At 41.1% G+C, this 23,848-nt stretch overlaps 1 non-coding gene across 1 annotated transcript; it reads right to left on the bottom strand.

Moving 5' to 3' along the window:
* Positions 1–6,892: 6,892 nt before the first annotated feature.
* On the bottom strand, positions 6,893–6,964 carry TRNAQ-CUG (transfer RNA glutamine (anticodon CUG)). The gene has a single exon. It is a non-coding gene; the product is annotated as a tRNA-Gln (tRNA).
* Positions 6,965–23,848: the final 16,884 nt, after the last annotated feature.

Here is a 23,848-nt window from a genome sequence, read left to right as displayed (position 1 = left end):
CATTGTTACATGATGAAAACAAGGTCTGGTTTATTATTGTCATGAAGGAACTGAAACAGCAGCTAAATATATGAAGGTATTCATCTGATGATTGCAGTTAGAAACTGACAGATGTAATGTAGCAAAAAATATGAACAAAACAGTGAGTTGGTGACATGTATGTTTGTAATACGTTTGTTTGTAATACGACTCTGAAGTTAGTTCGTAAATCCTTACGGGGAATAAATGGTGGACAAATGGTGAAGGAAGGTGCAAAAACGGGGCTATTTCAGTCCAAACTAGAATTCATTTGTTCACTACGACACTGATCTCAGGACATTTCAATGGCTGAGATTTACATGATACAGAAAATCTTCAAACAGGGACGATAGACAGATAGATAGATGGTGGAATAAGTAGGTAAACTTGATAGATGTAGGTGCAATCAGAGTCGCCTATGATTTCGTTCACAGCAAATGAGATGATAAATGGGCGAGGCTATAACCATCGTCTATGATTATTGTAAATGATAGATAACGATTAATCTTTATTGTTTTTGTGCGACTGCTGTTAGCCTTTGAAGGTTAATGTTCCCTCAAAGTTGCCCGGACCCTACCACTAGGAGGTCAGCAGTTCGACTTAGGGTCCATTTGTGCCATGTTTATGGCACCCAACAGAATGGATGTATTTTTCTTATTTTTTTTTTCATCCCTATGGATGGGACTCATAAATGTTAGGAACTTTTCCTAACGATTTGATCCTTTATGGTAACCGCTTCATTCGTACAATAGTTTGTCAATAATTTGCAACTGAATGAGAACTTTTGCCATAGGAAGTGTCTTCTGAGGACCGGGTATAACAGGGTCGACTGCTGGAGGAGGAGCAGCTTTTCCAATCTCAGGGACGGGAACTTAAGGTTCAAGGAATTTCAGGGATGAATGTTGGTGGTGTGGACTTTAATCTTCAACACGGCTGCTTCAGCATTAAGGTCGGCTGCTGCTGCAGGTGCTGCTGATCCTCCAGTCACAGCGACGGACACATCAGGGTCTTCATCGACGACCAGTACGAGTACGTCGGGATCCACCAAGCCTGATTCATCCCCATAGAAGTAGGGGATCAAGGTCACCAATTCAGTGGTAGGCATCACTTTGCCCCGTTGTTTGGTGGGAGCCAAAGAAACATTGATGGGGATGGCGGCTGCTCCTGTGTCAACTACACCAGTTTCCTCGCTGGGTCCGCCTTTGCACAGGTCATCATCATCTTGATGCCGAGTCTGGATCTTCACCACTACTCTCTCGTGCACGGGTTCGATATCCAGATGTGATCTCTTCCTGGAAGGCCTTTGGCATTCTGGAAGGCACCGCTTTCCTCCCTGGGCCAGGCCCTCACTGCTGGACAACCAGGCAATTCTGGTGTAGGCGTACTCCTGGTGGCGGCCGTTGCGTCCTCCAAGTCTGCGATCTGCCTTGATGCCCCACCGTCCCAGTGTTCTCCCGACGTTCAGGACGGCAGCTTTCTCGTACCCGAACCCTTCGCAGAATTCACAGTATCGCAAATATAGCTCAGTTCGGCTTATACAATCTTTAACAGCCCCGGTTTGCTGGATGTGAGCCTCGAAAAATTCAAGGAAGGATTCCTTGCCAGGGTACCGATGGGCAGCGCGGACGTGAGTCATTTCTGCGATCTGGTGAGATGAGTGATTTACTTGACGAAGTATACTTTCATAGACCAGCACTTGCAAAAATATAGTGAAGCCACACAATAATATAGTAGACTAGCGTTTCCCCATTGATCTAATATCCTAGATGATAGATTAACATAGTGAAGTTGAAGCACTAGTGTAGTGAAGATGAAACATCAATATAGTGATGATGGCAGGTTGCGGTAGAGGGTGTACGCTGGGCAGAATTGCCTCTAGTGGAGAGTGTAATGTAGCTTGTAGTGGAAATATAATGGTGTATGTGTGTGTGTGTGTGTGTGTGTGTGTGTGTGTGTGTGTGTGTGTGTAGTGGTGCAAAGATTATATAAGAAAGACAGGAAAGCAGGAGTAGTCTCGCGTGAGTAATGGCTGCTTAATTATGCACGTTGTCAACAGCTGGTGGTACTAATTACCCTTGCGCTGTCTGGCTGTCTGTTTGTTGACGAAAACTTTACAGTGAGTTTTCAGCTTGAAAAAAGAAAAAAGAAAATAATCCAAAACTTGTTTTTCATGTTTTTCCCAAGGATGAAGTATTGTACGCACGACTTCAGACAACTATGAGCAATAACATATATAGGTAACATTAAACACAATGTTAGGGACCAAATCAACTGGACGGTTTCATCAACAATCAAGCCATATCAACCAGGACATATTTCATTCTTTAACATTAAAGCAACATATTTACATACATAACCTGTAATTGGTCCACGTAAGCCTAATGATCCTGATGAAGTGATTATGCAGATAAGAGATGATGGGAAATACTCTAATATAATGAGCTTGAAAACAAAGTTAACTAGCATAAGTGACTCGTCAATAAGTAAGCTCAAGAATATTTTTTTCTTTAATTACAAAACTGTAGGTATTGGAGAAATATGGTATGTACTTCTTGATATCTAAAACCTTCGCCTTTGTCTTGTTGAGTTTGTAGAAAAATGTGGTTGTTTGTTATCTATTTGTCTTGGGTTTATTCCATCCTTGTTTTGCTGCAACATTATTTGATGTCTAACTTTATATTTGCATAGATTATTATATTTTTGAATGTTAGTGCTTGTTCTATTGGCGTCATTAACTACATAATTTCATATAAGTATACACTTTATTCATATTTTGCATATGTTATTTTTTTTGTCTTTTATCTAATAATGTAAGATGTAAAATTTATGATCTTAATTTCCTCTTATATGTTACTGTGTTGGATGGACAGCCTAGTCTATATGTCATTTTCAAGTATGAGAACTTCAATATTTTCTAGTTCTCTTTCTTTTTTCTTTGCTTATATTATCTTAGCCTGGCATTTTCTTCTTTGTATTTTATTGTTTTTGTGTGATATTTTCATATCACATATTACATGGGCAATATCTTTGGTTAGTTTCATCTTTGTGTTACGGGAATTTTGTTGTGTGTATATATTGTTATCCACGTCTGGTATTTAGTTTTGTTTATTCTTTATTTTCACACTAAGTTAAGAGAAATTTCCCCCATTTGCCCATTACTCACCAGTACCATCAGTTCAGTATACTAATATTAAACACAGACCACCACTACGCCATACCGTGTTGTGATGAGACCTGAGGTCAGGTTAGCCTAGCCCTAATTATTGGCATAATGATTCATCTCTGATGATGATGCGCCCCTCACTCACACTGTCCGAAAACAGACTTCACTCCAAGGACTGACACAGCCACACACACACACACACACACACACACACACACACACACACACACACGTGTAGTGTTGTAAACACTGGGTTTCACAACCGTCCACACACTACGCTCGTGCCACATCCTGCCATATCATGGCTGGAGTGTGTGGACTGCACTTGTCAGGGAAGCTCAGCCCCACAACATGGCCAGCCGTAGCCGAGCACGGGTATCGCTCACGTGAGCCAAGATGGCATCATGGCAAGATATGAGGGGCCTCGCTGGACAGGCTTTAACCCTGAATGTGTGAGCGTCCATGACTGACAGCTTATATTGTGTCATAACAACAGCGGCTGCTTACACTAAGTATAGATGGAAATATAAGTAAATTCACCGCTGGCTAAACGTGTTCACCTTCTCTAACATACAATAAACCATTACACATGAACCCATACTATATAATGACAACCTTGTTATATGGATCTGAGAATTCGGTGATTGCAAGTCGTTTGATTACTTAAATACCATTGTATTGATATACCTCCTCCTTCATCTGTCATGAAGGTCAACCTTGTATTGTAGTCCAACACTTGGTGACCATAAGATATCATACCACCATAAAGCCACTACCCTGCTATCACACATTATCTTTTCTAACACGTGACGTGGTGCTGACGTCAGCTACACTACTATAATGATACACGTTCTCTTGTTGTTAACATCTCTTGGATATGATGCTTCGGGTTATCATTTCTTATAATTATATAACTATATAGTACATACTGCTTTATATGTGTGGTTAAGCACATTGTGTAGAGAGATACACTGAAACACGTTCTGGTAATCACAAGCTACAGAATAACTGGCGCCTCAGGAGGCACTGGTCGAGTGTGTCATAACATGGTAAAGGTTCAGAATAATCTTTTAGTAACTGTACATATCTTGTGGTGTCGTTTAGTATTTTGTCTAGACAGATATCATAATAAACTTTAAATTCAGATAAATGATATAAAACATGTACATTTACACTTGTAGATATATGTATATGCATCTAAATGAGGCAGATGAATGTGTTATGTACTTATAAATGTTACTGATTCCGGTAAAAAATATAATGAATGTTGTGATATTTTTTTTTTTTGTAATAAGTATGTATTGTGCAGCATATTGTAGCCAAGATCGTTAAGCCAAAATCTACAAGGGTCTCGAAAAACTGATGAAAGGCGTTGAGAATGTATTCATTTATGATAACAAATCACAGACTATGCTCTCCTGCAGATGTCTAAAATATAACCCAACACGAAACAACTATTTTAAGATAAGACTTTTTCAACTTTTAACCAATTATTTACCATTATATTCCTTTTCCCTCAGCATCATTTTTCAGGTTTACTACAAACAAATGCCATGTAATACCTAATATAATCATTCAGTAGAGATATGTTCTCCAACGACGCGTTGTATAATTTCGTTAGTAAAGTTCATTTCGTGTAATAGATCATGCATTACAAAGTTGTGTCTATCCACACAAGTGTTACACGTCCCGGGTGAAGATATATTCTAGATATGGCGTCTGTCTGACATGGATATTTGTGAATATTTGCACAAAGTTCTCCTGCTGGGAGATACTTAAGACTTTTGTATTAAAGTTGATCAGTTGTTAGTGATCATTACGAAGGTGTGTCCATTACCACAGGTGCTACTGATCCCGGGTAAAGGTATTTTACCATCTTTGTATCTTTAACCCTTCTAGTTATCTATGCTTCATCTCTGGCTTGATCCTTGCAAGTGATATTTATGGTCTGTAATTCTCTTTATCTTTATAATATAATTAGTCAGTTGAAGTGTAGAACACGCTTTTGAACCCAGCCATTTTACTGTGTTTGTCAAATGCAACTATTGAATTAGTGTTACCGGACTCCAACCTTAAGTTATTACACCAGGAGGGATACGTCACCACCGGCAAGGCGACTGATCTATGAGAATTTGAATTTGTTTTATCTGTGACTTGCCCTTCCATTATTTATATGCATTAAAATCTGACAGTAGGAATTAAAGGACAAAGGAGGAGGGTTAGTCCAATATTGCATCCACTGCTCTTGATGATGTTCTCTGACAGTATACTTATCAAAGATTAATATACATATGAAACTAATGTTTTGAAGGTCTGCTGCTGTTAGGACACATGTGACGAGTAGCTTGATGGTCTGCTGGTGTTAAGACACGTGTGACGGGTAGCTTGACGGACTGCTGCTGGTAGGACACATGTGACGTGTAGCTTGACGGACAGTTGCTGGTAGGACACCTGTGACGTGTAGCTTGACGGTCTGCTGCTGGTAGGACACATGTGACGTGTAGCTTGACGGACAGTTGCTGGTAGGACACATGTGACGTGTAGCTTGACGGTCTGCTGCTGGTAGGACACATGTGACCTGTAGCTTAACTGCCAGCTGGTGGTAGGACGCATGTGACGTGTAGCTTGACGGTCTGCTGCTGGAAAGACATTAGGACTCTGGACTCTAAATCTAGCAATCCGAGTTCGAATCTCGGTGGGACCTCATCTTTTCAGTTTTCTTGGAAACTGATGATGGCCGCATTGTTTTATATATAATATATAAATACATATATATTTACATATATTTGTATGTATAAGTATATATATATAGAATAATGTGGTTATCATCAGCAGCCAGAGGCCATTCCTCCCTCCTTGCCTGCAGAGTTCTTGATTTTCTGGAAAGTTCTACGAGATTCTGGTAAGATAAATACCATTGAGAGGACGTTGTTAGGGGACAGTCAGGTTCAGTTTAGAGTTGGTTGTGGGATGGTTCTTTTACTGTGTCGTATCAGCCAGATGGGTATTTCTTTTCACAGTTTTCATTAAAGTTTCTGTTTTCTAGAGGCATAATCTAGAGCACTATTTTCCATATGTTTATCATTTTTGTTGTTATAGTTTCATTATCATCTTTAGTTTTGTTATTGTTGATGATCAAATATTTCATGCCATGTTCGTGATTGCCGTGGAAGTGTCTGACATCTTGCTAGAAGACTTTCTGGTCACAATATTTCTGCACTGGGGAGTTGATCGTATTCTTTTATTGCAGGTTTTGTTATTATCTTGCTTTACATTAAGGTCTACTGGAGGTTTTCCCAATGCTGGTTGAACATATGTCCAGCAACAGGAGATGGCGTAAGATACAGTATTGATGAAACTTATCTATCTATATAACTATCTAAATATCGCTCTATAAATCTATCAATCTAACTATCTATCTATCTATATATCTATCTATCTATCTTTACCTGAAAGTCAACAGTAATAAAATCATTGATATATGAAGTATAACGTCCTCTCAATGGCAATTATCTCACCAGAATCTTCTAGAACCTTCCAGAAAACTATGAACTCTGCAGGCAAGGAGGGAGGAATGGTCTCCGGCTATTGATAAAACCATATTATTCCATATACATGTTTATATATACATATTCATGTATATATATGAATGTATATATAACGTACAGAATAATGTGGCCATCATCAGTATCGAAGAAAACTGAAAAGATGAGGTCCCACCGAGATTCGAACTCGGATTGCTGGATCCAGAGTCCAGAGTGCTAACCCTTACACCATGGGACCTGATAAGAAAAGATGTGATTTCATCTAAATGTTTTACATATAATCAACCAGAGGCCATTCCTCCCTCCCTGCCTGCAGGGTTCAAGGTTTTCTAGAAGGTTCTCGAAGATTCTGGTAAGATCATTACCTTTGAGAGGTCGTCGTTAGGTGACAGTCAGGTTCACTCTATGGTTGGTGTTTGTAGTTGGTTGTCCGAGGATGTTGTTATACTTGATCAATTTTGTAATTGTTGACTTTCAGGTAGGAAGTACTCATTTACGATGCATCCTTGTACTCACAACAACCTTATGAGTCACTTCAAGATTTATCTTCACTACAACTTTATCTTCACTACACCATTAAGGTCAATGGTCACATTCACTACAATCTCAACACGACTGGTCTTATACCTAACCCATATTATCACTACATCCATGTACATGTATTTCTTGCAGAATAACGCAGATATCAATGATTTCTGTGAAAATTGACATATACAGCCTTACGTATCTATCGATCTATCTAATATCTGTTTTTACCTATCTATCTATCTATCTATCTATCTACCTTTCTAAATCAGAAAGTCAACAACAATATCATTAATGATACGTATAACTACGTCCTCTCAATGGCAGTTCCTACCCAGAATCTTCGAGAACCTTCTAGAAAACCTTGAACCCTGCAGGCAGGGAGGGAGGAATGGCCTCTGGTTGATTATATGTAAAACATTTAGATGAAATCACATCTTTTCTTATCAGGTCCCATGGTGTAAAGGTTAGCACTCTGGACTCTAAATCCAGCAATCCGAGTTCGAATCTCGTTGGGACCTCACCTTTTCAGTTTTCTTAGAAACTGATGATGGAACTGAGCCATATAGTTGACCTTCGATGGACATATATTTCTTACAGCCCACCATTTTATTTAAGTATGAAGATCTCACGGCAGAGAGGAAACGTGTGATATTCAAAATCAAAAGCCGCAATTGCCCTCATGGTAATGGTCGACATGTTTGCAGACAGATGACACAGACATGTGAGAAGTTAGACAAATATGGACGTTCCTGGTTGCTGTATAGCCTAGGTTTATTATCACTTGTAATGAAGGAGAAATGTTGCACACTATTCCACACCTTCACACCTTTTTATTTAGGCTAGGCTACGCTAGGATGACTAGGGTCCATAACGTAACAGAGCTGGGAAATGCATCATATCGGATCTGTATTTGTGCAAAATGGCGCAAGTTTTTGGAAGTGATTTACGCAATGCCGGAGAGAATCCACCTCCACCAGAAATAATGTCTCAGACCATACAATATCTGCTGTTGGACGAGCAGGGGACATTAGACCAATATATTCCTGTAGTTTACTGCTCTTCCCAAACACGCAGCAAGACATTCGTAAAAGGGTTAAACTGAACTTTTCCATCGGTTTTCATATCTTTAATTACTTAAACCAGTTCCAACAGATGGAAAAAATCATTTGAAAAATCAGAAATTATTTGCCTATAAAAAGCATTTTGATCGATCGTACCAAATATTCAATTATTTCTGTACCCGACAAAATATTCAGTCACTCCTATATCCGACATTTTTCCTGCTGGCTGGTGCCGTTAAAGTCATATGGTAATTTACCGCAATTAGATTATAGATATATTCATCTATATGGAATGGCTCAGCGTGAAGAAACATATACATTTTCACTAAATCCTCCTCTTCACTGCACTCCCATCTTCACCACATAGTTCTAACACAACATCTTGACTACACCATTGTATGACCACATTATCATATCATTGTGTTCTTATCTTCACCACAGCCTCGGCAAAATTGATGTTTTCTTTACACATCAGAGTAGATGGCCATCTTTATGATGGCAGAGAACACACATAACATATTAAACCACTTATCTTTAGTCACTTTAATCTAATTTCTGCTGATAAAAACGAATTATAATGACAATCCTTGTGTTCTGTGATGGGACATTGTACGGGTGAAGGAACTGTTGTTAGGCACATGTATTAAACTATTGAGAAATAAACTTAACTGTATTAAAGTATTGACTTCACTATATTAGACTTCTCTATATTAAGCTATGCTAGGATATGATCAGTTCCCAGGTTATATAAGGGCGGGAGCCGGGACCGAGAGCATCATTTGAGCTGTGACCTCTGTCGAGTGAACATCTCTGCTCCGCCTTGCAAGCTCCCTCAACCTTTCCTCGAACACTTCAATATAATAATGTTCACCAAGGAGGTAGGACGATCCTCCTTTGTCCAGGAGATGGAATTTGAATATGTCCATGTATTTGACATGGGCTATGGCTGTGTGGACATGGATGTGGAATACCCAGACGTGGAAGTGATGGATGGAGTGGACTTTGGCTATGTGGATATGGAGGTGGAATACCCAGACGTTGAAGAGATGGATGGAGTGGAATTGGTGGAATACCCGGACGTGGAAGTCATGGATGGAGTGGAATTTGGCTGTGTGCATATGGAGGTGGAATACCCAGAAGTGGAATTGGAGGAAATGGAATATGGGTGAAGCTGGTATGAACGCCATATGGATTTGTTGAAGGTTGACCTAGTAATGTGTTGACGTAAAATAGGTCAACCACTGTGACCATGTGGCGGGAGGGCCACATCCACCAACCACGAAGCGAGCCCCACCACGGAGAAGAATCCTGGCTGCATCCAAGTACGAGAACCACCGCGGGATTGCCGTCATCCAGTACTCCTGCTATGCCTCCTACAAGAAGGCACTTCTTGCCAACGTAACACCACTTTCCGTCAACGGTCGCTGTGCAAAATTGAAACCTCACCGTCCCACTGATGCTGACCAAGTGATCTCGCCCACTCAAGTGGCACTGCAGCCCACACGCACTACCAGACCCACCATCCATGAGGAAATGCAGCCCACCCCACTTGTCAGGCCCACCTTCAGGGAGACATGGCAGGTCTCAAGACCTGTCAGGCCCACCATTCAAGACCGACTTGGTCCCCCAACACACGTCAAGCCCACCATTCAAGACCGACTTGGTCCCCCAACACATGTCAGGACCAGCATTCTAGACCGACTGGGACCAATAACACATGACATGTCCTATGTTACAGACCGACTGCACTCCGCACCACGTACGGGCGTTAAAAGGCGTGTCGAGATGACACACGCTCCCCGTGCCAAAAGATTCAGTTGGTGAGGAACCTGAGTTCTTTCTTCCTGCTGGTGCTGCAGGAGAACACGGCCCTAGAGGGACACTGGAGGTGTGTTTGTGTTTGTGTTTGGGTTATCACTGAGGAACCAACACCAAGACAACTTTAGTTTCGCCCCGACAAGGATTACGTTAATCTGGCGGAAGTCTGGCTTTCTCCCGGTAGTGGATAGCACATAATATCTACATAGGGACGATGAAAAACAAAGAAAAAAAAATGGGAACATTATCCCGCGAAAAAAAAAAATCCATAAATTCACGGGGATAATTTCCTTCGTCTTCAAAGAAAAAATGAAACTCTTCCGACGCTACCGTGCCTTCCATAAAGCAACCCTCAAAGAAATCACTTTCTACACAATGTGCAAGGAGTCGGTTAGCCAATCTTCATATGGCTGGGGCTATTCTTCCCTCTGATTGATTCATTTTTCAAGATTAAGGAAAGTTGTAATGAAAATATTATATTGAGTTTCTCCGTTGGCGTCTGGGTAAACACCCATCCCCCCCGAAGCTTGGTTACCTTTCCGTGGTGGGGGGGACTTCATGGATTGGGCAGTAGCAACCATCGTTGGTTGCTTCTGCTCAATCCATGAACGAAAAACCAAGCATCTTGAACGTAATTGTCGTATAAATTCACTTGGTGTCAAAACTGACGCGAAAGCGGTAGTCTCAATTTTGTCAGAAATGTTTGTGCGTTTCGGCCTGATGGCGGGAGTCGGTTTGGCGCTGTGGTCATGAGGGAATACGAGGAAGATTGGCAACCGTCCCAGAAGTAGCTACAGTGAGTCCCAGCAGCTGTCCCTAATACTGTGGAAGGCACTCATGTAAGGTGTGCAGTGAGGCGCACCAGTAACAAGGAAAACGGACAACCAAAACAGCAATCTTGATCATCAGGAGGATATCCAATGCTCAGAATAGATAAGGACGATTATTGTATGGCTTCGCTCAGAGGATGAAAATCTTAGCCGTGAAAATCAACAAGTAAAATAACTAGTATTTATTGGTAGTGAAGTGGAATTACCGCATTTCTGTGATCTTAATAGTAAAACGAAACTTTTCGTTTTCTCCATCAAGCTAGAGGTGTTGTAGACCACCATCCTTAAGGTTGTAAGGTAATGGTAACTACAAGGTTATGACCTCAGCAAATTTGTGTTGGAAAGTGCAGGAAATGTGGTAATGTATATAATATAAATTATATCGTTGTATAATAAATGTGTCTTAAAATTTAGTCTTCTCTTTGCCCGTTCATTAATTCAAATACATGTAAGTTTTCTTTCTAACGAGGTGGGATAAGCTACGTCCACTCGGCTTATGAATGTGGTGACTTTCCCCTCATTACCACAATGGTGTGCTGAACTGAAGATGTAGAAATCCGTAGACGAAACTAAGATAGGAAATCAATCTACATCAAAAATTGAACGTATCCATCTTTAGATGGACATAAAACAAACGGACGGAGGAGCACACTGGAGCAAATCAATTTCATTATCACCACTTAAAGTAGGCCTTTCAACTAGTTGTGGCTTTAAAGCAAACTTTTTCTAGCCAAGGTTTAGTTAGCACCTAAACTAATCCCCACGACCTTACATTAAGAAATATTTTCAGAAGGTACTGTCTGAACATATTTCTAAGGTAAGGTCATTTAGGTTTGGTTTAGATGCTACCCAAACCAAGGCTAGAAAAAGTTTCCTTTACTTCAGAGCCCCAACTACGTAGATGGGCTACTGTTGATATTAAACAGTAACAGAAAGGTGATAAAACAGATGAAATGAATAAAAAAGATAGAATGGGTCAGTTGAAAGTTGAAGTATTTGCTAGATACAATTTTTGGCAGATCCAAATGCATTCTAAAGTCAGTCACTTAAATCACAATGCTGAATATTGTTTTAATTGTTGGAACTAGTTACAGGAAGTAAAAATATCAAGCTTAAAGGGATGCCATTATGATAACTTCATATACCTGTATAGGATCTCTTAAACTTCTTTTCCCTAAAGCTGAATGGATTTAAGTAGTTTAATCTGCTCTCTGAATTTGTTTCTCAGTCCAGTAATCATCTTTGGAGATTACCTCAGTAATTTCTCCATTCAATGTCTTCCTTTTCAAATTAGTTTACGACCAAAGCAGTATAATATCCAAGCTGGGATGGCTATGTTTTGGGAAGGCGAGAGGTCAGGTTATGCAAGAATGTTAGAAATGGCTTCCATCAGTTTCTACCCTATCTACTCTAAATATTTTGGGTTATTAGAACTTAGAGATTTATGAGTAGATAATACAATATAGTTATCTTGGCAAGATATCCAACGAGAGATTATAGTCATAATAACAATATAGTCACAAGGCCAATATATAGTCACCGGAATATTATATTTATCATGATAATGTATCACTTATGACAAAATATGCATGATTAAAAAATGACAATAAAGCACCTATAAAAAACATCACATTACTAATATAGCCAAGGTGACGATATATACATGATAGTACTGTGACGAAAATAAGAAGATAGTCAAATGACAATATGTTCATAATGACAATACTGCCACTATGTATATATATTCTCCATGACACTATAGCTACACTGACAGTAAAGCTATCTTCACAAAAGCGTAAAATTGTAAATACAGCAAACGACAATATAGCCACCATGACAATACAGCCATCTTGACAATAAAGTCACGATATAAATCAATCGCCAGCACATTAGAAACGCGTCGAGAGTAATTTACAGACTTTATAGATATCATGAAAATATTGCCCCCATGTCAATATATTTGCTATGACAATTTAGCCATTATGATAATACAGTCACGTCGACAATGTATTCACTATGACAATAAAACTACCATGATCATATAACTGATATGAGAATACAGTCAAAGGAAAAATATAGAAACATTCAACTTATATCCACAAAGGCAATATAACCACCTGACAATATAGATAGTGTAAAGAAATAGTCGTTTTCGGATCATAGGAAACATATAGACTCCAGGACAATATAGTCTCTGTGAAAAAACAGTGACTCAGACAGGATTTATCATTATAATATAGTCATAACTTTATAGCTGTCATGTAATTGTAGTCAACATGACAAAATTATCACAATGAAATAAAACGGTATTACAATATAGTTACCATAACCATACACCAATCATGATTATATAATCAGCAGGTTGACATAAACAATATCACAGTGTAAAAACCATGACAATTTAAGTGACATGATGAGATGATATTCATTCACTTCCACTTACAATACCAAATAAGCAGCCATGAAAATACTATTATCATGATCATATAATGACAATAATATTGTAGCAAATAACAAAATATATCCCGAACGACAAAATTAACCATAGCAATATAATCATCAAGTTGATATAGCGACCAAGATAATGTAGCCAGGACGACATTATATTGAAAATAACGATACAGCCACCATGCCAATGTCTTCACCATGACAATGTAGCTACCATGAAAATATAGTAACCTTGACTATATACCTACCATGATAAAATATTTGAATTGAAAAATATCCACAACAAGAGTTTAGCTGCTAAAACACGATATCACCTTTCCAATATCGCCAAAATGTTATTATTACCATCATGACAATATACCGCCAGAATAGAAATATATATACCCACTACTTGACAATATAGCTATTCTGACAATACTGCCAACATGAAAAGACAGTCACCTCCTTGTTATATAACAAAAATGACAAATAGCCATCATGGCAATATAGTGACCTAACAATACAGCCACCATGGCAATATAGTTACCATAACAATGTGATCTTAATGACAATATAGACAACATCACTATATAGTCACAATGACAATACAACCACCGTGACAATACAGCCACCATGGCAATATAGTTACCATAACAATGTAATCTTAATGACAATATAGCCAACATGACTATATAGTCACGATGACAATACAACCACCGTGACAATACAGATAACATGACAGTACCGTCTCTAAGACATTATTGCCATGAATTCAACAAATTAAATGACAATATTGATATTATGGCAACACAGTCACCATGACAATATACTCAGAAATGCAATATAATCGCCATAATAAAATCATCCTATCATGAAAATATAGCCACCTTACCATTTTGGTTTCCATTGCAATGTAGCCACAGTAATAAAAGATTTACCAAGACAGTACTGAAACCATAACAATATAGCATATCATGGCAATGTAGTCACCTGATAATTTAATCAAAATGACAATTTCTCCTCTATAATGGCATATCCTCAAGGGCAATATCAACACCATTAAAAAAGCTTCTATGAAAATACAGTCACTATGACATTATAGATATCATGATAGAAAATCACCATGACAATATAGTTATCATGGCAATATAGCCACTATGACATTATAGTCATAATGACAATATAGTCGCTGTGACAATATTGTCACCATGATAATATGATTATCATGATGATATATCGATTATGACAAATTATGCAAGAGTTAAATAATGACAATATATCACCTATAAATAAAGATCACCTTGCCAATATAGCTAAAGTGACGACATATACATCATAGCAATGTAACTAAAATGAAAAGATAGCCAAAATAACGGTTTGTTCATAATGACAATACTGCCACTATGAAAATATGTTCCCCAACTGCCACTATGAAAATATGTTCCCCATGACACTATAGCTACACTGACAATAAAGCCATATTCACATAAGAGTAACATTGAAAATACAGCTACATTGTCATGGTGACGATATTGGCATGGTGGCTCTATTGTTATTTTCAATATAATGCAATCCTAACTACATTATCTTGTTCGCTATATTTACTTGCTGGCTATATTGCTATGGTTAATTTTGTCGTTGGGGATATATTATGTCATTAACTACAATTTTGTTTTAATCGTATGATCATAATAATAATATTATCATCGCGGCTTATTTGGTAATGTGAGTGCAAGTGTATGGATGTCTTATCATTGTAAGACTCACGCACACTACCATTAATTTTTCATTAGGTATTTGTCATTATCATTTTACTGTGAGTTACGTAGAGTTAGATGCATGTTGCCACGGGCTCACTGTTCCCACGGGCTACTGTTAATCAGGATGTTTGAACACGTAAGAGCTGATCTGTTATTTGAACACGTTGTTGAATGGGTGTTGACGGACTCCCATATAACCCCTGCCAGTGTGACCTGAGGAGACACACTAGCCAGCATCGTCACACTGTTCACTAGAGTGTGTCGTAGTGTGTCATAAGACTATAGCCCAGAGTACTACAGATGGACGTACATATTCTTTTGTAATAAATCTACAAAGGCCGCCTGATCTTCATTGACTACCATCCACGAAGAAGACCTGTATTCATTCCTGACAATTCAATCTTACAAATGGTGGCAGCGGAGTAAGGACCTATGTGACCGCGGACGACCGTCACATCTACTTCATATTTCTACGTCTGGTGTTGCCAGCAGTCATACAAGCCTACCTGACACAGTCCTGGTGCTCGCTCCACTGGACGTTAAGGGCGGAATCCACGGCCGACTACGTTCTCCATCACCCGTATCTCCAGGCAGTGAAGATATGTCTTTATTGCATTGCTGACACTGTGTCACTTGCAAGGGAACACAGCGCCTCCACCGTGGAGTGTTTGTCATCACATCTACGCGTCTCCAGCAAGGTCAGCGATCCTGCCAACACCAACGTGGAGGTCATCTGGTCGACCACTCCAGAGACGCACCATCAGCAGCCATGGCGACATCCCAGACGTCAGCATCGCGTGGTCCAGCCCTTGTTGCTCGCTCAACTTTCCTGCTAGCGAGCCGCTACTCTGCACACGTCTTCACCTCGCTACACCCAGCGAGCCGCTACTCTGCACACGTCTTCACCTCGCTACACCCAGCGAGCCGCTACTCTGCACACATCTTCACCTCGCTACACCACACCCGAGACGTCTAAGCGAGCGAATCTCCCATTCAGATAAGAACTGTGTCAAAATGGTTCACTCTGTGAGGTATGCTCCTTTTGTGTGTTACTAGTCCCTAGTCTATCAATATAGACATATGTATATATATATACTTTTGGGTAATATGGCTATTCGTCCTTGTAACTTAGCAAATTAATCTAAGGGTTTTTCTTGCATATATTCTTATGTTTTCATACATTGATACTGTTGTTTTTAGTGATGATTACTTTCGCATGCAGAATCTTGTATTGATATGTTGTTATCCCATACTTTTTATTGCCTTTATTTCGGTGCAGTATTTTCAATAATATTCAGGTTAGGTATTTTAGATTAGGACAATAGTGTTCATTGTATTTTGATTTTTAGAGAGGTTTATTACTTAAACACTTTAAGTCTGATTGTATTACATGTCTGAAGATATTCCATGTGGTAATCGTAAAGGTTCATATATAATTAGGAAATTACCTAGGATCCCTTACTATAAACGGAACCAGCCTTCTAAAATGGCGACGTCCCACAAAGTTGTTTTGACAGATTCTGGTGACACAGATGACCCACAGAAACCTTCCCATACGTTACCACACCCACACCCACCTCTCCCTCCACCTCACGAAAACTCAGGACAATCAAATCCTTCACAAAAAACAATTTTCACACTAAAATAAGCTAGGGAACCACACGAGTTATTTGATGGTAAACTGTCAAATTTTGATCGGTGGATCAGGAACGTAGAGGACAGTGTTGAACATAATGGTGAGTCAGGAGACAAAGCGCTTATATCAGCTGCTAAAAATCTCATTGATTTCAACAAGCCTAACAATTACGCTAGGGTTGTTTATGACTCAGAGGATGTTCAAAACTGTACATCTTGGGAGGAATTTAAAACGTTGTTTAAATTCGGTTGTGAGGAATCATTCTCAGATAATCTACTAACCGTCCTTTTACGTGCTCTTAACACTACATACACAGATGATATGTCAATCCCTGATCACTGGAGTACCTTACATGGAAGAATGACGTTATTTAGGCAGGCTTACGAATCCTCACCCTGGATGTCGGCCATGATGAAGCCTGAAACTCATGTGCAAACACTCGTGCGTTTATTACACATACTCTTCATTCTCAAGGGCCTGCCTCCAAACGTAGCTCGGCGGTTACTTGATGAAGACATCGACCCATCATGGTCAGTAACGAAAGTATTGGGTTACACTAAAAAGAAAGGTGGATATCACAACACCAAGACACTGGGGAGGGTGTCGCCTTCCCAATGTATGAGGAAACATTCTAGTGATCAACACAACCATTCTTCTCACGGCCACTTAAAGCGATGCAGTGATGACAAGCACTCACATAAGGTTACGTGTTTCCGGTGTCACCAAACAGGACATAAAGCGAATGTGTGTACTTACACATCAGACTCTTTCTCACGCCTCGACCAGAACAACAAACGCAGTCAACAACCCATGGCATCACAACCTCGGTCGTCACAATGCTGCAGACCTAGTCATGATTTCCTGCGGTCAGACACCAAGCTGACCTTCACCCGCTCGCGCCCCACAACACCAGGCAGGTGTTCATATCATAAGAACGCTAGACACACTTCAGCGGAATGTCGAGCATTAGCTAGACAGACGTCATCTAACACAGGTTCATCATGTCATTATCAACAATGACAATCTCTCGCTCATGACAAGACTCCGTCACGTAAGGAACTCTTAAGACATTTTTGTTCTTCGCCATTTTCTCACATTACAAGTTTCGATTTAGTGGGTTCTTTCCAGAATAAGCCAATCACAATCTTTCTAGACAGTGGCGCGGAAGCAGATGTCATTCATTATGATTTTATTCAACCATTAATGTGGCGCACTCAACTTGTTAAATACTCAGACTTTTACCCACCCCTTCAAAGTATCTCAAATGAAAATCTCGACGTAAGGGGCACTATTAAAATGAACATTCGCATTGGCGACTCGGTCATTACCGTAACCCCTTACATTGTTCGTGGTGTAACGTTTCCTGCTAACTTGTTACTAGGACGCCACTCTATGTGTGGCACAACATAAGATCTGTCTTATTTATCATGTGGTTTGTGTTGATAATACGTTCCTGCCATTGTCAAAGAAGAGTTCTCACTCAGTCAGGGTCATTAATACATCTGCTCCCACGTCCTGCTTCACGGTAGATAATACCCACTCCTTTTATTTTTCTACTCATTGCTCTGGTAAACTTCAAACAAATATGACTCTGCATAGTAACACATTAACGAAGGTTCCTCTCTCACTTTCTCGAAAGTGGATGACTGATCCTGGACTGAGACATAGTCAGGGTGATCTCGTACTAAGAGTAGTTGCTGAACCTTCATCACTAACTGTCAAAGGACTATCGATGGATGCCTCTATTCATGAGACCGCAGATGGAGAGGTTACCGTAGACATTGCCAAAACGGGACCCACTCCTGTCCGTCTCTGTAGAGGGACCAAGCTTGTGGAATTCTCCGTTTTGAAGTCCGGAATTCAAGACGAGGAGTTACGTGAGTTTAACATCCGTCTAGTCTCACATTCCATTAACCCACCACCACCTACTCCTCCTACCCCTGACTCAGCAGTGCACGGCTCGAGTCAGCTCCCCACCATCACCCCTGACATGATATCCAAGGTAGGATTAACCAAACATGTTGACCAGTTAACAGACTTACTTAACCAGTATAGGTCTACTATTGCCTTATCAGGAGAACCACTCGGTAGAACTCATGTGGATGTTCACACTATTAACTTAGAGAAAAACACACGTCCCATTTACGTCCCAGCCCATCGCTTGCCACTCGCACACAGAGACATAGCAAGCAAACTGGTTCAGGACATGTTGAAAGATAAGGTCATAGAAGAATCACGGTCACCATGGAATTCACCACTTCTGATCGTTCCGAAAAAGGACGGAACTTTTAGACCAGTCATAGATTTTAGAAAACTCAACAACAAAGTCACTTTGAAAGATCGTTTCCCATTACCAGTGGTATCAGAGCTTCTTCATAGCCTCGGTAACAATAAGGTATTTTCAACTTTGGATTTATTGAGCGGATTTTGGCAGATTCCCTTGTCAGAGGAAAGCCGCCCCCTGACTGCGTTCAGTACGCCAGATGGTCATTGGCAGTTCATATGCATCATGCCCTTCGGTCTTCATTCCTCACCGGTGATCACCTTCTCAAGGTTAATGACTAACATTTGTCGTCACATGTTGGGCAAAGAAGTATTGGTTTATCTTTAATGATATAATTGTCATGTCTCCAGATATTGCTTCTCATTTCTTCATCTCATGTGCAGGGACGCGAAATTAGGAGTGCTCGCCAGTGTTGTTAAACAAACAATCATTCCAACAGCATTAGTACAGGATTTCTTGAAGTTAGCACATGATTCAACCCAGGCCGCACACCCAGGTGCAGATAGATGCTATAAGCAAACTCGTTTGAGGTATTTTTGGCCAAGATACATAAAAACATTACAGATCATATTTTGAGGTGCCAAACCTGTAAGACACAAAGGGAAGTCCCACTACCCAGCAGACTGTTGAAATATCCTTTTCCTGCATACCTATGGGAAAGAGTTCATAAGGACATATTAAGAGGTTTTCCTAGGTCCATGGCAGGCTACAGATACATTTTAGTAATTACTGATGCCTTCACGAGATATTGTGAATTAGTTCCAGTTCAAAATAAAGACGCAGCCACGGTCGCTAATGCGTTCAAAAAACATATCTTAGACAGATATAATGCGCCGAAGATTTTAGTCACAGATAATGGAGGGGAATTTAATAACTCATTCTTAGAAGAACTCTGTAAATTGTATAACATAAGTAAATGTAATATAATGGCACAACCCCCACCCTCGAATGGCCTGGCAGAAAGGTTGAACCGTAAGATCCTCCAGTGTCTTCGCACCAACATTAATTTTGATGATGATGAATGGGATGAATACCTGTCTGATGTCCAATGTTCATTAAACTCAGTCAATTGGAGACACCCTTCCACGCCTTACACGGTTTTGATAAAGTTTTGCCGTATGACATAATATCGTCCCCTCCTTCATGTCCAGCGGTCCAGAAATCAGTTGTAGCAGAAAAATATCGCACGACTCAATTGATTCATCAAAGGATCAAGGAAAATCTAGGTGAAGCCACTGCAACCTTCACAAACCAGGCTGATAAATCCGCGAAACCATCAAAGGTGGCTCCCGGACTCTTGGTAATGGTGCAGAAATTTAACACTAGAAGTGATGTTCCTAAACTTGACCCAAAATTTTCTGGTCCCTATAGAGTCTTAGCTCATTAAAGGGGCATACGTTTAGGGTTTGACATCTAAATACAGGTGACATTCGTGAAGAACATGAGGACCACTTGAAAGTTTTACAGTGTTCTGAACATGATCATCCCGGTACCACAACAGACAACACTCCTCAAATCCCAAACAATGTCAGTCAACCAACTTCTACCACTGTTCAGACTGTCCCCACACCAGAACCGACCTGGGGTGGTCTGGGTGTGCGGCCTGTGTGTGCGGCCTGGGGTCGCCTGGGTGTGCGGCCTGGGTGTGCGGCCTGGGGTCGCATGGGTAAGCGGCCTGAGGTCGCCTGGGTGTGCGGCCTGTGTGTGCGGCCTGGGGTCGCCTGGGTGTGCGGCCTGGGTGTGCGGCCTGTGTGTGCGGCCTGGGGTCGCCTGGGTGTGCGGCCTGGGTGTGCGGCCTGGGGTCGCCTGTGTGTGCGGCTTGGGTGTGCGGCCTGTGTGTGCAGCCCGGGTGTGCTGCTTGGGTGTGCAGCCTGGGTGTGCGGCCTGGGGTCGCCTGTGTGTACGGTGCAGAAGATAATGAAGCCGTGTATTGTGTTTATCTTAACTGCTAGAAAGTATTCGAATTGCCATGAGATGGCGAGGTAATCGTGTTCGATGGTGTTGCGTATGAGAATGGCGACTCCCTCGTGTCTACTGTCTGGAGACTGTCGTGATGTATACCCGCAATGTCTAATTTTGTATCCGTTGGTGATACATGTCATGTTAAGTATCACAACATCGGGTTTTTTCTCTTCGAGGAGAGTGGCAATCAGATGACGGCCATTGTAATAGCTGCGTACGTTAAATTGTAAGATTTTTAGCATCTTACGACTTAGTGAAATTTACTGGCCTTTTGTGTCTGTTGTCGATGAAGGCCGTTGACATACCGTTTGCGAGTCTCACTTGTATCATATTTCTAGTCGTGGGTCGGGATATATCTGGTGAGGGGTCAGGAGAGGGGGGAGGGGAGGGGAAAGGGTCATTGTCGACAATTTGAAGGTCAAGGTTGACCGTTGGTGGGTTGTCTGGTGTGTCGGCAAGGTCAGGTGCTGGGGCTCCTGTGGGAGGGTTAGGCGGGGGACGGAGGGAGGGGGATGGGGGAGGGGGGATGTGTGAGTGGAGGTTCGTGGGGAACTGTCGTGGTGGTGGAAGTTGGGACGGTGGGAGTGGGAGAGGAATCGGTATTTGAAGAGACAGTAGGATTGTTGGTGTTGGGTTGGGGGGGTTGTGGATGGAGTTGTGTTAAGGTGTGCGGAGGGGGTATTGGAAGTTGGGAGGGTGACAGGTTGAGTTGTTGGGGGAGAGTTGGAAGTGTTACTGGGGCGATACGATCCTGGGATACGTTTTCGTTAGGGGTCAGGGTGGCGGACGAGACAGGGGTCGGGGAGGGATGGTTGTTGGCGGGGGAGCTGAGGAGTTCAGGTGGAGTTCGTACATTGGGTAGGTTGTTATGAGCAAGCAGCAAATTGAAGATTCTGATGAATTCCGACTTATCTTCCCCGCTCAGGAACAACGCTTTTAGGTAGCACGCATGCATCCTACCTTGTAGGGTGAGGAGGTCTGAAGAATTAGTAGTTGGGATAGGAGAAGCTTGGGTGGCAGGGGGAGGAGCAGCGGCAGCAACTGTTGCGTAGAGGTGAGGGTTTGTGGAAGGAGGTGAGCTGGATTTTTGTGCCTGACGCACTGCGCAGAGTTGCTCCTTCTTACGTGGCACAGCCCAGATACAGCAACATGTCTACCTTTACAGTTGACACACTTCGCTGACTGAGCCTTGCACTCACGGAAACCATGACCAGTTTCCGCGCATTGACTACAGGTTTGGTGGGGTTCTTTACAGTTCTTAGTCTCATGTCGGTATTTCAGACATTTGAAACATTGTTGTACGTCGAGATATTCATCTTTCTTCAGGGATTTTGCTGGCACAGAGATCATGGGGAACAGGACTCCCCGGGAGAGCAGGCGATCGGCCTCGGTCGGGTTTGATCATTGTATCTTTATTGATCTGGAGTTATTCGGTTTATAGACGTTGATGACATTAACGTCATTGTTTTCGCCATTGATGGCTTCAACAATCTCCGAAGGGCTGAGGGACAAGATAGATTCATCAACATTGTAGGCAATAATAGTACATCTAGCTTGAAGGGGGCAGCGGTCCTGAACGATTTGGTAGTTTGTTTTTAGCTAGTTCATCAAGGAGAGGCTTAGATAGGATTCTGTCTAAATCACTATCTTTGACCGAGCAAATCTTAAACTGGTATTTGTTCGAGGGGAATTGAATGACTCTAGCAGGACGGATCTCAGTGGTCTTAAAGACGATGGACAGGAGTTCGAACGTGGAAGGAAGGGGGGCAATCAGTTTTGAGAGATTTTAGACGTATGTCGGGCGGCATGTTGGTGGCATCAGTGTCCTAGTGCGAGAAAACGTGAGTGAGGGACGCTCGACGGTCCAAGGTAGGGGAGAGGTAAGAGATAGTGTGAGGGTCTCCACCCCGTCAGGTGAGAACAGGTCCACTCCAGCCTCCACTCCTCAGGAAAATGAGTTTTCCAGAATGGGGTGGGGAAGCTGGGGTAGAGATTGCTCAAGCCAAACGGTCGAGAGATGGATGATGGATGATAAAAGATAAAAAATAAAAAAGGGATGTGAAGATGGACTGGAGGCAATGTGGGGGTGTGGGGAGCAGCGAGGGTGGTGAGGGAACAGCCTGCCGGCGTCGTCACCGTAACGGTCTCCCGCGGGAAGGACCAACGCGGGAGGCAACGTTACAATCCACTTCTTTCTTCTGTCTTCTCTCTTTTGTCTTCTTTCTTCTGTCTTCGTGGGATCTGGCTGTTAATCCTCCATCAACCACGTGGTTAACACATGGCCGAGATGTCGTTAAGATTAACATATCTAACATAAAGATTTCTATTTTGCAGATGAATGTTTTATGTGTAGAAATCTGTAATATCTTCAATAACATAAAGATAATTGCGTCATTATCTATTTTGCAGGCTTTTCATCCGGGCTTTACATACTGAAAAAAAAGTATTGTTTAGAGAAAAGTAATGTAATTATTATTAACACAAGGTTCAAGGATTCTAAGTTATGAGTTTCTACTCTTCAAAATGTTAGCATCATCCACTGAGAAAACTTTGAAAAAACAGACTTTTATTTTGTGTGATGAGAACTAATGAAAGATTATTTACATTTTCCTTAAGAATATTCTTTATGAGTCAAATGAAAGTATTTCGTTAGATAAAAAAACCTACATCAGTAACAACGAGAGATAAACAATCAATGATCATAAACTTTATCTTTGATGAATTAAAGTTCATCAAATGACAGATAAAGATTTATTATATACAATTTCCAACAATCTTATTGACATCATAAAACCAAATATGATTCATGAATTTTT

Source organism: Panulirus ornatus, chromosome 42 (assembly GCF_036320965.1).
Source record: "Panulirus ornatus isolate Po-2019 chromosome 42, ASM3632096v1, whole genome shotgun sequence".
Taxonomy (NCBI): domain Eukaryota; kingdom Metazoa; phylum Arthropoda; class Malacostraca; order Decapoda; family Palinuridae; genus Panulirus; species Panulirus ornatus.
This window is presented reverse-complemented; position numbering and strand designations above follow the sequence as displayed.